The 13,917-nt window shown below is 35.0% G+C and overlaps 11 pseudogenes; all 11 read left to right on the top strand.

Moving 5' to 3' along the window:
- Positions 1–331: 331 nt before the first annotated feature.
- Positions 332–450, top strand: LOC148907903 (5S ribosomal RNA; annotated as a pseudogene).
- Positions 451–648: 198 nt separating this feature from the next.
- LOC148907902 (5S ribosomal RNA) lies at positions 649–767 on the top strand (annotated as a pseudogene).
- Positions 768–966: 199 nt separating this feature from the next.
- On the top strand, positions 967–1,085 carry LOC148907901 (5S ribosomal RNA; annotated as a pseudogene).
- A 200-nt stretch (positions 1,086–1,285) lies between these two features.
- LOC148907900 (5S ribosomal RNA) lies at positions 1,286–1,404 on the top strand (annotated as a pseudogene).
- An 833-nt stretch (positions 1,405–2,237) lies between these two features.
- Positions 2,238–2,356, top strand: LOC148907899 (5S ribosomal RNA; annotated as a pseudogene).
- Positions 2,357–2,873: 517 nt separating this feature from the next.
- LOC148907898 (5S ribosomal RNA) lies at positions 2,874–2,992 on the top strand (annotated as a pseudogene).
- Positions 2,993–3,193: 201 nt separating this feature from the next.
- LOC148907897 (5S ribosomal RNA) lies at positions 3,194–3,312 on the top strand (annotated as a pseudogene).
- Positions 3,313–3,510: 198 nt separating this feature from the next.
- LOC148907896 (5S ribosomal RNA) lies at positions 3,511–3,629 on the top strand (annotated as a pseudogene).
- A 201-nt stretch (positions 3,630–3,830) lies between these two features.
- LOC148907895 (5S ribosomal RNA) lies at positions 3,831–3,950 on the top strand (annotated as a pseudogene).
- A 199-nt stretch (positions 3,951–4,149) lies between these two features.
- On the top strand, positions 4,150–4,268 carry LOC148907894 (5S ribosomal RNA; annotated as a pseudogene).
- Positions 4,269–4,466: 198 nt separating this feature from the next.
- Positions 4,467–4,585, top strand: LOC148907893 (5S ribosomal RNA; annotated as a pseudogene).
- Positions 4,586–13,917: the final 9,332 nt, after the last annotated feature.

The raw sequence follows: 13,917 nt of genomic DNA, 5'->3' as shown, positions 1-13,917 counted from the left end.
CAATTTCTTCTGTGTACGGCCATACCAGCGAGAAAAAACCGGTTCTTTTCCGATCACCGAGGTGAATCTCGGCAAGGCCAGCGTAGAACTTGGATAGGTGACCACCTGCGAATAACTGGTGCTGTAGACTTTTTTGTTCATTTGATTCCCCTTCTCCTTTCAATTGCTTCACATCACTTTATTCGTTTATCTTTTAATTTTTCTACTCTATTCATTGCTGTTCTTGTTTTCTGTTTGTTTCTTTAGTGGTACTTTCTTCCGTTCTAGAAAAGTTAAAAGGCGCTGAAATAGTGATGCAGCGTAAGGTAGCTTAAGTTTTGCAATTTCTTTTCTCTACGGCCATACCACTGAGAAGAAACCGGTTCTCCTCCGATCACCGAAGTGAAACTCGGTAAGGCCAGCGTAGTACTTGGATGGGTGACCAACTGGGAATAACTGGTGCTGTAGACTTTTGTTCATTTGATTCCCCTTCTCTTTTCAATTGTTTCATATCACTTAATTCGTTCATCTTTTAATTTTTCTACTCCATTCATTGCTGTTCTTGTTTTCTGTTTGTTTCGTAGTGATATTTTCTTCCGTTCTAGAAAAGTTAAGAGGCGCTGAAACAGTGATGCAGCGTAAAGTAGCTTAAGTTGTGCAATTTCTTCTATGTACGGCCATACCAGCGAGAAAAAACCGTTTCTCGTCCGATCACCGAATTCAAATTGGGTAGGGCCAGCGTAGTACTTGGATGGGTGACCACCTGGGAATAACTGGTGCTGCAGACTTTTGTTCATTTGATTCCCCTTCTCCTTTCAATTGCTTCAGATCACTTTATTCGTTTATATTTTAATTTTTCTACTTCATTCATTGCTGTTCTTGTTTTCTGTTTGTTTTTTTAGTGTTGTTTTCTTCTGTTCTAGAAAATTTAAAAGGCGCTGAAATAGTGATGCAGCGTAAAGTAGCTTAAGTTGTGGAATTTTTTCTGTCTACGGCCATACCACTGAGAAAAAACCGGTTCTTCTCCGATCACCGAAGTGAAACTCGGCAAGGCCAGCGTAGAACTTGGATGGGTGACCACCTGGGAATAACTGGTGCTGTAGACTTTTGTTCATTTGATTCCCCTTCTCTTTTCAATTGCTTCAGATCACTTTATTCGTTTATCTTTTAATTTTTCTACTCCATTCATTGCTGTTCTTGTTTTCTGTTTGTTTCGTAGTGATATTTTCTTCCGTTCTAGAAAAGTTAAAAGTCGCTGAAATAGTGATGCAGCGTAAAGTAGCTTAAGTTGTGCAATTTCCTCTATGTGTACGGCCATACCAGCGAGAAAAAACCGGTTCTTTTCCGATCACCGAAGTGAAATTGGGTAGGGCGAACGTAGTACTTGGATGGGTGACCACCTGGGAATAACTGGTGCTGTAGACTTTTGTTCATTTGATTCCCCTTCTCCTTTCAATTGCTTCAGATCACTTTATTCGTTCATCTTTTAATTTTTCTACTCCATTCATTGCTGTTCTTGTTTTCTGTTTGTTTCGTAGTGATATTTTCTTCCGTTCTAGAAAAGTTAAAAGTCGCTGAAATAGTGATGCAGCGTAAAGTAGCTTAAGTTGTGCAATTTCTTCTGTGTACGGCCATACCAGCGAGAAAAAACCGGTTCTTTTCCGATCACCGAAGTGAAATTGGGTAGGGCCAGCGTTGCACTTGGATGGGTGACAACCTGGGAACAACTGCTGCTTTAGACTTTTGTTCATTTGATTCACCTTCTCTTTTCAATTGCTTCAGATCACTTTATTCGTTTATCTTTTAATTTTTCTACTCCATTCATTGCTGTTCTTGTTTTCTGTTTGTTTCGTAGTGATATTTTCTTCCGTTCTAGAAAAGTTAAAAGTCGCTGAAATAGTGATGCAGCGTAAAGTAGCTTAAGTTGTGCAATTTCTTCTGTGTACGGCCATACCAGCGAGAAAAAACCGGTTCTTTTCCGATCACCGAAGTGAAATTGGGTAGGGCCAGCGTTGCACTTGGATGGGTGACAACCTGGGAACAACTGCTGCTTTAGACTTTTGTTCATTTGATTCACCTTCTCTTTTCAATTGCTTCAGATCACTTTATTCGTTTATCTTTTAATTTTTCTACTCCATTCATTGCTGTTCTTGTTTTGTGTTGTTTTTTTTTGTGTTGTTTTCTTCCGTTCTAGAAAAGTATAAAGACGCTTAAATCGAGATGCAGCGTAAAGTAGCTTAAGTTGTGCAATTTCTTCTGTGTACGGTCATACCAGCGAGAAAAAACCGGTTCTTTTCCGATCACCGAATTCAAATTGGGTAGGGCCAGCGTAGTACTTGGATGGGTGACCACCTGGGAATAACTGGTGCTGTAGACTTTTGTTCATTTGATTCCCCTTCTCTTTTCAATTGCTTCAGATCACTTTATTCGTTTATCTTTTAATTTTTCTACTCCATTCATTGCTGTTCTTGTTTTCTGTTTGTTTCGCAGTGATATTTTCTTCCGTTCTAGAAAAGTTAAAAGTCGCTGAAATAGTGATGCAGCGTAAAGTAGCTTAAGTTGTGCAATTTCTTCTGTGTACGGCCATACACGCGAGAAAAAACCGGTTCTTTTCCGATCACCGAAATGAAATTGGGTAGGGCCAGCGTAGTACTTGGATGGGTGACAACCTGGGAACAACTGGTGCTATAGACTTTTGTTCATTTGATTCCCCTTCTCCTTTCAATTGCTTCAGATCACTTTATTCGTTCATCTTTTAATTTTTCTACTCCATTCATTGCTGTTCTTGTTTTGTGTTGTTTTTTTTTTGTGTTGTTTTCTTCCGTTCTAGAAAATTGAAAAGGCGCTGAAATCGAGATGCAGCGTAAAGTAGCTTAAGTTGTGGAATTTCTTCTGTGTACGGTCATACCACTGAGAAAAAACCGTTTCTTTTCCGATCACCGAGGTGAATCTCGGCAAGGCCAGCGTAGAACTTGGATGGGTGACCACCTGGGAATAACTGGTGCTGTAGACTTTTTTTTTCATTTGATTCTCCTTCTCTTTTCAATTGCTTCACATCACTTTATTCGTTTATCTTTTAATTTTTCTACTCTATTCATTGCTGTTCTTGTTTTCTGTTTGTTTCTTTAGTGTTGCTTTCTTGCGTTCTAGAAAAGTTAAAAGGCGCTGAAATAGTGATGCAGAGTAAAGTAGCTTAAGTTTTGCAATTTCTTTTCTCTACGGCCATACCACTGAGAAGAAACCGGTTCTCCTCCGATCACCGAAGTGAAACTCGGTAAGGCCAGCGTAGTACTTGGATGGGTGACCATCTGGGAATAACTGGTGCTGTAGACTTTTGTTCATTTGATTCCCCTTCTCTTTTCAATTGTTTCATATCACTTCATTCGTTCATCTTTTAATTTTTCTACTCCATTCATTGCTGTTCTTGTTTTCTGTTTGTTTCGTAGTGATATTTTCTTCCGTTCTAGAAAAGTTAAGAGGCGCTGAAATAGTGATGCAGCGTAAAGTAGCTTAAGTTGTGCAATTTCTTCTATGTACGGACATACCAGCGAGAAAAAACCGTTTCTCGTCCGATCACCGAATTCAAATTGGGTAGGGCCAGCGTTGTACTTGGATGGGTGACCACCTGGGAATAACTGGTGCTGTAGACTTTTTTTTTCATTTGATTCACCTTCTCTTTTCAATTGCTTCAGATCACTTTATTCGTTTATATTTTAATTTTTCTACTCCATTCATTGCTGTTCTTGTTTTCTGTTTGTTTTTTTAGTGTTGTTTTCTTCCGTTCTAGAAAATTTAAAAGTCGCTGAAATAGTGATGCAGCGTAAAGTAGCTTAAGTTGTGGAATTTTTTCTGTCTACGGGCATACCACTGAGAAAAAAACCAGTTCTTCTCCGATCACCGAAGTGAAACTCGGCAAGGCCAGCGTAGAACTTGGATGGGTGACCAACTGGGAATAACTGGTGCTGTAGACTTTTGTTCATTTGATTCCCCTTCTCTATTCAATTGCTTCAGATCACTTTATTCGTTTATATTTTAATTTTTCTACTCCATTCATTGCTGTTCTTGTTTTCTGTTTGTTTCTTTAGTGTTGCTTTCTTCCGTTCTAGAAAAGTTAAAAGTCGCTGAAATAGTGATGCAGCGTAAAGTAGCTTAAGTTTTGCAATTTCTTTTCTCTACGGCCATACCACTGGGAAGAAACCGGTTCTCCTCCGATCACCGAAGTGAAACTCGGTAAAGCCAGCGTAGTACTTGGATGGGTGACCACCTGGGAATAACTGGTGCTGTAGACTTTTGTTCATTTGATTCCCCTTCTCTTTTCAATTGTTTCAGATCACTTTATTCGTTTATCTTTTAATTTTTCTACTCCATTCATAGCTGTTCTTGTTTTCTGTTTGTTTCGTAGTGATATTTTCTTCCGTTCTAGAAAAGTTAAGAGGCGCTGAAATAGTGATGCAGCGTAAAGTAGCTTAAGTTTTGCAATTTCTTTTCTCTACGGCCATACCAGCGAGAAAAAACCGTTTCTCGTCCGATCACCGAATTCAAATTGGGTAAGGCCAGCGTAGTACTTGGATGGGTGACCACCTGGGAATAACTGGTGCTGTAGACTTTTGTTCATTTGATTCCCCTTCCCTTTTCAATTGCTTCAGATCACTTTATTCGTTTATATTTTAATTTTTCTACTCCATTCATTGCTGTTCTTGTTTTCTTTTTGTTTTTTTTAGTGTTGCTTTCTTCCGTTTTAGAAAAGTTTGGAGATGCTGAAATCGAGATGCAGCGTAAAGTAGCTTAAGTTGTGGAATTTCTTATGTCTACGTGCATACCGTAGAATATTCTAGTTGAATATTGTTCCCCTATCAGATACATTAATGAAAAATCGGTTTTGCAGTTAATTTCAAGTCGCCAAAGAAATAATCAAATTGCGAAGGCCGTACTTTATGCACAATCACGATGTAAGCGTCAACAAACCTTTCGAGAAAGGAAGAAAAAAGCACTACAAAATAAACAGAAAACAAGAAAAGCAATGAATGGAGTAGAAAAATTAAAAGTTGAACGAATAAAGTGATATGAAGCAATTGAAAAGAGAAGGGGAATAATAATAAAAAAAAAAAAAAGTCTAAGAAGTTCTTCTGCCTATTATCCGGTGATCCCCATTTCGTAAGAATCAATAGACACTTAAATAAAATAAAATGAGTTAAAAAAAAATTCCAAGAAATTCTTTGGTTGTTAAAAATAGGTTAGTTTGTCATAAGAATAATATGAAAATATGTTTTTAATTTTTGTAGTGTGTTGGGAAAGAGATATCTTGAATTGTTTGTTGGAAATGTTTTATTTTCTCTTGGAGCAGGGTTACATAGTTACACGAAGTTACTATGAACCAAGAATCAATCCCCTCCCCTCCCCTGTGGTGTTGACATGTAAACGAGGCAGTCACATGTTATCAGCCGTGTTCAGTGGAGCAGTCGACGAGTGGGAATATTTTCTGACTAAAAATCCTTCTTTTAATCCTCAAATATGGATCTTTATGGGCTCATATAGCATCCTCAAGGTAAATTAACTATTTTTTTAGCCTCGTATTGTTTAGTTTTTTAATCGAAAGCGATATTTTAGAGTTGAATTGAGCGTAAAGAGTTCGGTTGCTTGTCGCCATGTTTTGGCGGGATTCATTCTCAACAATTTAGCTTGAAGTTGAACGATTTATTGCTTGAAAAAAACTAAAATAACCCGAATTATTTGTGGTGCTATGCTTCATTCGAGATTTTGCAATGTTTACCAGTAATTTGTTTATATTTTAGGCGATTTTGTTCGATTTTACGGCCTCGTCAAACGGACGTTTGAAGTAAGTTGGAAACGCCTCCCTCTGAAGTTTGTTTTCCGTGATTTTCTGAGGAGATGTTTACTCGAAAATCCATCCTGTAAGAAGCTTTTTATTTTCATTTATTAAGTTTGTGAATATCTTAAATTAAGAATTTTACGCTTTCCTTATTTACTTGGATTAAGAATCTTATAGTTGGCACCCAAGAAAAAAATTTTTAAATCAAGATTTCACTATTTAATGATTAGACTACGAGGTCGAGTCTTTTATCAGTCAATTTGACTCATAGAAAACGAGTATTGTAATTGTTTTAGCATAAACCTAGTAGCTAAAATTATAGTATTGAAAACAAAGAATGACACTGAATACTTTACTGAAAAATTTACTGAAGAACGACGGTCAACCGGCGGCTTTATTTTCATTCGTCTTTACGATCTCGACTCGATGTCTTAACTTAAAGGCTTAAACTTTTTATTTTTCTATAGCTTTCTGTTTCTATTTTTACGGTCAAAACTTTCTTTCCAATATTTTCCACCTTTTTATTAGCTCTTGGGATAAGTTTTCTGATTAATAAGTGCTAAAATGAACGGTTTTATTGACGAATACTTCAAGTTGTTGTCAACTAATTCAAAAGCCAGCCATGTTTGAAATTTGCTTAAGCTTCTTGTCAGTTAATGTGTACTTTCTTTTGTGTTTTGTTCTTTACCATTTAAACGTCCCCACTGTTTTTCTCCGCTGATTTTCTCTTCATTCTCTTTTTATTAAAGTGCTACTATGATGAAAATCGCTCAAACTTGGATTCAGCTGAAACTTCCTAAGAATGCTCTTTAAAGGTCCAATAATCACTGTATGAAGTGTTTTCTCGATATTCCGGACGAAAGTATGATATTTTTACGATTATTTTTTGGAGTCTGTGACGTCATACACTCAACATCGAACATCGCTCCATACATTTCTTTGTAGTTTATGATCAAAATATCAGTAGTAAAGGGAGAAAGAAATACCCAAACACCCCAAAATATAAATTATAGTCACAAGTAATATGAAATAAGCACATTAGCCACCCTTTGGGCTTCATAGGAATAAAATAAATTAAGGATTAATATATGTAGCAATGTTTGATGTTGAGTGTATGACGTCACAGACTCCAAAAAATAATCGTAAAAATATCATACTTTCGTCCTGAATATCGAGAAAACACTTCATACAGTGATTATTGGACCTTTAAAGAGTATTCTTAGGAAGTTTCAGCTGAATCCAAGTTTGAGCAATTTTCATCGTAGTAGCACTTTAAAAAACACCATGTAGATATTTCTTAAAAAATCATTTTACTAAAATGACTAAGTTAACAAAAGTGCTCGTACACAGAACAAAAGAGCACGACTAAAATGTGTTTGCATAAATAAGAACCAGTCATCCGAATCTAGTGAAAAAGATTTCTTAGTAAGATAGACGCATGCTGATGTTTAAAGTAAATTGACCAGCAAGTGCGTTTGAAGTTTACTTCATTTTAAAATACACCATTCATGAAAATATTCTTTTTTTTTCTTGGAATGATCCATTTTAAAAATTATATTATGGAGTGTGTAGTTCATTGTAATTTTCTCAAGCATCTTTTCTTGAAATTACGTTTCTCGGTTTGTGGTTCTTTTTCCTTTTTTGAATTTTTCTGGGTTTTCTTGGTATGAAGGATTGATAAAAAATGTCTGCATGCAATTGACTGGTTTCAGTATACAAGGTCACTCTCACCCTAGGTTGAAGTTTTGCTTCATGTAAATGCTTTCTTCGTGACATCTGCTAAGTGATTTGAAAGTTTTACTAAGGCCAAACAAAAAAAATAGGTGTGTTTTCTGTTGCACGAGAAAAACAGTTGAGGTTGTTAGGTTTTTACTAATACTAGTCAATATTAGGTCACCTCCAGGAGAATTCAAGTTCAATAACATAATTTAATATTAGGATACCAATGTTATAAGATAGACGCTTGATGAGCGCATGTGGCTACGCAGAATTGCTGGGGTTTAGTTCATTTCTTTTTACTGGAATGCTTTAACAAACATGTTTTTATGGGTTTGCTGAGGAAGCAATTGTAATCTATGTATTTTCGTCTGCGTTGAGGGGTATACCCAGGATTTTCTCCGAGGTATGCATTGCAATTGAGCTTCATTGATCTTCTTTTGTCTTTTAATTTAGTTTCTCACTAAATTACTTATGTCATGTTTGTATGTATATGCAAGTAGGTATATATATTTTATTGATTTTCCTCCACTTTTCTGGAACGCATGTGCCTGATGCCATACGACTAGGTACACTGCTGTAGTTGTTGTTTTCATATTATGGCTTGCCCTGGCACTAGTTTCCGGTCTATGTGTTTGGTAGTTTTAGGCCGGGCTGGGAGCTGAATGTTTTGGAGGGAGACGTCAAAAGAGCTGTTTTGAGTGTTCCCAAGTTTTGTTGAAAATGTCCAAATATTATTTTCTGTTTGTTGTGGTCGCTACATCAAATTTTCTTTGAGCGGGCAGAGTGTTATAGGGCCAGCTTTATATTGAGAAACCTGTAGAATGTAGAACGAAGCAGACCATTTAACGTATATATACACAATTTATTAAAATAAGAAGTAGTTCAAGGTATTTTACAACTTCTTTCTATGTTAATGAGGGGTTATCAGGTTGTGTGACATTTTAAAATTCAATCCAACATAAACGAAAAATAATATTTGAAAAGAACATGCCAAAATTAGTAAAAGAGGCTCAATTATCCTCCGAAGAGGCTCAATCATCCTCCGAAGAGGCTCAATCATCCTCCGAAAAGGCTTTTGCTTTCCCAATAAAGGATTTTTTATTTGCATACAAAGCTCATTGTCTGTGTTCAGCCAGGTTTGTCTTCGCTGTCCTGCCTGGTAATTTCGGTGTAAAAATCGGCCTAAAATTTGAGTAACACTTACAAAACCTTTCATTTAATAGTACAGTAAAACCAAATGAAAGTTGTGATAAATAAAAGTGAAAAATTTTATAAAAACACTTCACTTCACTTGAACTTTGAACAATCAACCATGAACAGTTGATTCTCCCACTACAAGGTTGTCATCAGTTGTCATCCACCTCGGCAATAATCGGAGTACAGTGAGATTTTGTTGTTCAAGCGTCGATTGATTCCGAAATTTGTTCATTGTTTCGTATCAAATTGTTTATTATTGATAATGATTGCTGATTGGTTCCGAAGTTAATCACAATGCCTCGAACGAACCCTTTCGACTAATTCTGAACGTTGGCCTAGTCACACTCAATCGGATGGACACAACTCAGTGACATAGTGGCTTCGCCTCTTCAAGGCAGTAGCCACTAAAACAATATATTAAAATTTAATTGTCACTAAAACATTAAAAAAAATTTCCTAAAACTCATATTTAATAGAGTAAAGCCCCAGAGTTTTTTATTTCTTCCCTGGTTTTGGTAAAACAAAGAAGAGATGCACACTTTATGAAAAACTTGATTAAAAATTCCTTATAATTTGCATAGCTTAAAAACAATCCAAAGTGAAGAATTGGTTACAAAGCTCCAAAGCATGTGTGATATTTGTAATTGAATATATATTGCAATATCATGAACTTCAACTGTTAACCCTATTCTTGCCGCATATCCGGGGGAGGGGGGGGGGGCGGTTACCCCTGACATGTCAAGAATATTTCATGCTTTTAACACCTGTTCAATAAAAAAATCAAGTTTAATGGGCAGAGACTTAAAGCCCAAAAATGATCCATTATTTTACTACTTATGAAATGAATTTTCAAATTTTATCACCCACATGACAGATCATGTAAGTTTCCACGGCAACGCTGGACAATGTGTCAAAAAAATCAAAATGAAAGTAATAACAGATTGCCTTTGTCATAGGCGTAAGAATAAGAATGGAACTTATTTCTAGCATAAAACCTCATGAATTTATGCTTTACATCCAAAGAAACTTGATTTTTTCCTACAAAATTCTGTATGATTCATGTATTATAATAATACATGTTGATATATCATCAGCAAAAAAAAAAAAGAAAAAAAAATTATGCAAAATTATGATAAAGTGCAGTACTGAACCAGGTAATAATCATTCGATTATTAACTAAGTAACTTTCAAAATCCATATTACAAAATTTTTAAATTAATTTATTTGTTGAAACTTCCATCTAGTGAATTAACAAAAATATAAAGGAAAAATTTCTTCAGTCTGTAATATAAAAAACAACAATCAAAAATATAGATTTGTGTATAGGAAAGGATGAATGGAAATGGCATTCTGATTCTCACTCACAGGTATTTCCTTCATGCCTTATGCAGAGCTTTCAATATTTTTTGGAGTAAGCGGTTATTCCCAAATAGTAGGGGGGCGGTGGCACGGGCAGCTATCTAGGGGGGTCTGGGGGTATGCCCCCCCCCAGAAAATTTTTAAACTTAGAACCTCAGAAATGCATTTTCCAGCGATTTGGGCGTCAATTTCAACTTAATGTGAACAGCTACATAATGTAAGATTCGCCATTGTCTACCCTTAATAAAACTATATTATTTAATATATCACCTGATGATTTGAATAAGATGAACAAGTACAAAAAAAAAAAAACTTTTTGTCAAAACTTGGCTCTTATTTAGAATTATTACCATGATTATTATACAGTAACAAAAAAAAAACCAACAACAAAAACGATCGAATATCATGCTTGGTCGCCATTTTGTTTGTTTGCAACACCGCTGGTCTTAGCTACCACAGGAAGCCTGTTATATCACGCAGAGACCTTTGCGCTCTAAAATCAAGATGGTAACTACTCATTTAGAAAGATGTGTATGTGGCAGGTTTTGTTGCATTGATACAAACCAAAATAAAGAAGAATGCTGAATCCACTGATGCTTTTATATGTCTTTATTTGGTAATGAATGGAATTTTAGTCCCCTTTTTTATTAATTATGTGTACTATTAAGTCTAAAATAGCCGGCAGTTTAGGCAGAAGTATCCGGCGATAAATCGCTAGTTGCTGCCTTCTATTGAAAGCTCTGCTTCTGATGTCCTTCACATCAGAACCGCTCCACAAAGGTCAATGAGACAACCATGTCTTAGGATATTGGACTCGTTTGGTATCTGTAAAGAAAAACCAAAAATCGTCATCGCAATCGTCATCTGTAGACATCATTTAATGTGTTGTTTAATTTTCTAATTTTACTTGTACAGTATATAGTTCGACGCTATAAAGTTTCCATATCATAGAAAATCTAATTATACTAATATTTCGTTCGTATGCAGCTTTTGTAGTAACGTTGTTGGCTTATCCATTTGACTCTATTTCTCATGAGCCATGTGCCAGAAAGCTTGATTATTATGATCATTTCTTGATGAAGAAACTGGTCTTTCTTTTTGGATATGATAGAAAAATAGTCTCAACATTCGAAATTCCGAAGCTGCAATCGCATGTTGCGCAATATGGACATCGCGGGGTTATAATACATCGAAATATTATTAAACGCAAAGAAGTTTTAGGAGAATGTGTAATGTTGCTATATCTAATACTCATCAAACTGATATGTCGTATTTGAATCGAGAACATACATTTGAGGCATTAATTTTATCCAAAGAACGTGACATTTCGAATAATCTTGATCTGTGCTAAAAAAATAAAAACCAGGAAGCCATTTCACATCATTAGTGATCTGACCTTCATTACAAGAAGCTTCACAACACGGAAAAAGGAGGATTTAGTTGAGAAAACGCCGTGTTTATACGCTCATCAATTCGATTTGACATTTAGTAACAAAATTGAATTAAAGCTTCTGCTTGAACACACAGCGGAATGTTAATGTAATCACAAAACGACATCAAGTGACATGCAAATAAGTACAAGTTCATGGACGAATGATCGGTTGTCAATGAAGCCAAATCGTAACTAGGGAGCATTTTTCAATCTTTCCCGGTCAAAATCACAAAGATATTTAGACTTAAACAGGCTGTTTGGTGATATTTTTGTTGGAATTACAGAAAGTTTGAAATTTACCTAGAAAAGTCCCTAAGGGCCCGTTCTCGCATTTAGCCCATCATTATAAGGATTTTGATCAAAGTTTTTAAAATTTTTTATTAGGGGTTGACATTACTACTAATTTTATTATCTATTATATAACACTCATTATATATATGTTTAACACAAAAGTATTATAATACTGAACACAGCACTGAACACCACATCTTTCTATTATATACATTTAGTTCTAGGTGTGTTATATTAGTACAAAGGCATCTTGAATACTGTATTTACCACCAACTAGGTTTCTTATTACCTTGTAGTTCTAAGTGTTTTATATTAGTATCCGCAGGCAACATGCCACATATTATGTTAACACATTCATCGCTAATTCACAATCCCCCAGCTGGCAGTCTATTAACAGTAGAATACAAAAAGAAAATTATACATGTCACATACTATCTTAAACACATTCATCGTCTAATTCACAATCAACCATCTGCGTCTATTAACAAGAATACTAAAAAGAAATTATACATGTCACATATTATCTTAACACATTATCATCGTCTAAGTCACGATCACACAGCCTTTAGTCTATTAACAGTAGAAATACTAAAAGAAAATTAAAGACCTTCCATATTATCTTAACACAGTCATTGGTCGAATTTCCAATCACGCCACTGCGAGTCTAAAAAAAACCATTTAACAGTAGAAATACTAAAAAAGAAATTATACATGTCACATATTAATTTAATTAACACATTTCATTGTCTAAATTCACATACCCAGCTGCAGTCCTATACAGTATAAATACTAAAAAATAAATTTACATGTCACATATTATTAACACATTCATCGCTCATTCACAATCAACCAGCTCAGTCTGATTATCGATAGTAAATACCGGAAAAGAAAATAGCATGTAAACGTATTATCTTAAAACATTCCATCGTCTAATTCACATCACCCAGCTGTAGTCTATTAACAGTAGAAATACTAAAAAGAAAATTATACCTCACTTATTATCGTAACCATTCATCGTCTAATTCACGATCACACAGCCTGTAGGTCTATTTAACAGTAAAATCTAAAAAGAAATTATACATTCACATATTATCTAACACATTCATTGTCTAATTCACTAATCACCCAGCTGCAGTCTATTAACCGTAGAAATCCTAAAAAGAAAATTCTACATGTCACTATTATTTTAACACATTCATTGTCTAATTCACATCCCCAGACTACATCTATTCACAGTAGAAATACTAAAAAGAAAATTCTACAATGTCACATATTATTTTAACACATTCATCTTCCTCATTCACAATAACCAGCTCTGCATCTATTAGCAGTAGCAATAACTGAGCAGAAATTATACATGTAACGTAATTATCTTAACACATTCATCTCTAATTCACATCACCCAGCTTGTAGTCTATTTAACAGTAGAAAATACTAAAAAGAAAATTATAACTGTCACATATTATCTTAACACAGTCATTGTCTAATTCCAATCACCCAGCTGTAGTCTATTAAACACAGTAGAAATACTAAAAAGAAAATATATGTCCATACTTCGTGTTAACACATTATTCAATCGTCTAATTCACAATCACCCAGCTACATTCTTTAGCATTAGAAATAGCTAAAAAGAAAATTATACATGTCACATATTATCTTAACACATTTATCGTCTAATTCACACTCACCCAGCTTGCAGTCCTAGTAAAGTAGAAATACTAAAAATAGAATTATCAACATGCTGATCCCTGAGGCCGATAAAGATGAATAAATCATTACCAATGTATTATCAATGAATGACAGTTGGAAATGTTGAAAAAAGGATGTCCTGATGTTTTTTTAAATGATAATACAATGTATGGAGAAAAAACAGCTGGAAGGCTATCAATGTATTTGTTAACATTTCATTTAGGTAGACACCTCACTAATTTTTTTCAGTTACTCTGTGTAATTACGGGCCAAAAAGCTGTGTGAACCGTGATTTGAAGACCAAAAAGCTCAGCAGATTTTGGACACGGCTTTGATCTTTTGTTTTAAACGAAACAAGTTCAAAAGATAAAAAGAGAGAGAATGGTTTTTACGTAAAAAAAAAAAAACAGCTTCTAAGTAG

Source organism: Actinia tenebrosa, unplaced genomic scaffold, assembly GCF_029948245.1.
Source record: "Actinia tenebrosa isolate PJP-AT-01 unplaced genomic scaffold, QUT_ActTen_1.0 PGA_scaffold3__52_contigs__length_22856419, whole genome shotgun sequence".
In the NCBI taxonomy this organism is placed as follows: Eukaryota; Metazoa; Cnidaria; class Anthozoa; order Actiniaria; family Actiniidae; genus Actinia; species Actinia tenebrosa.
Note: the sequence above shows the minus strand (reverse complement) of the source record. Positions and strands in the feature narration are given on the sequence as shown.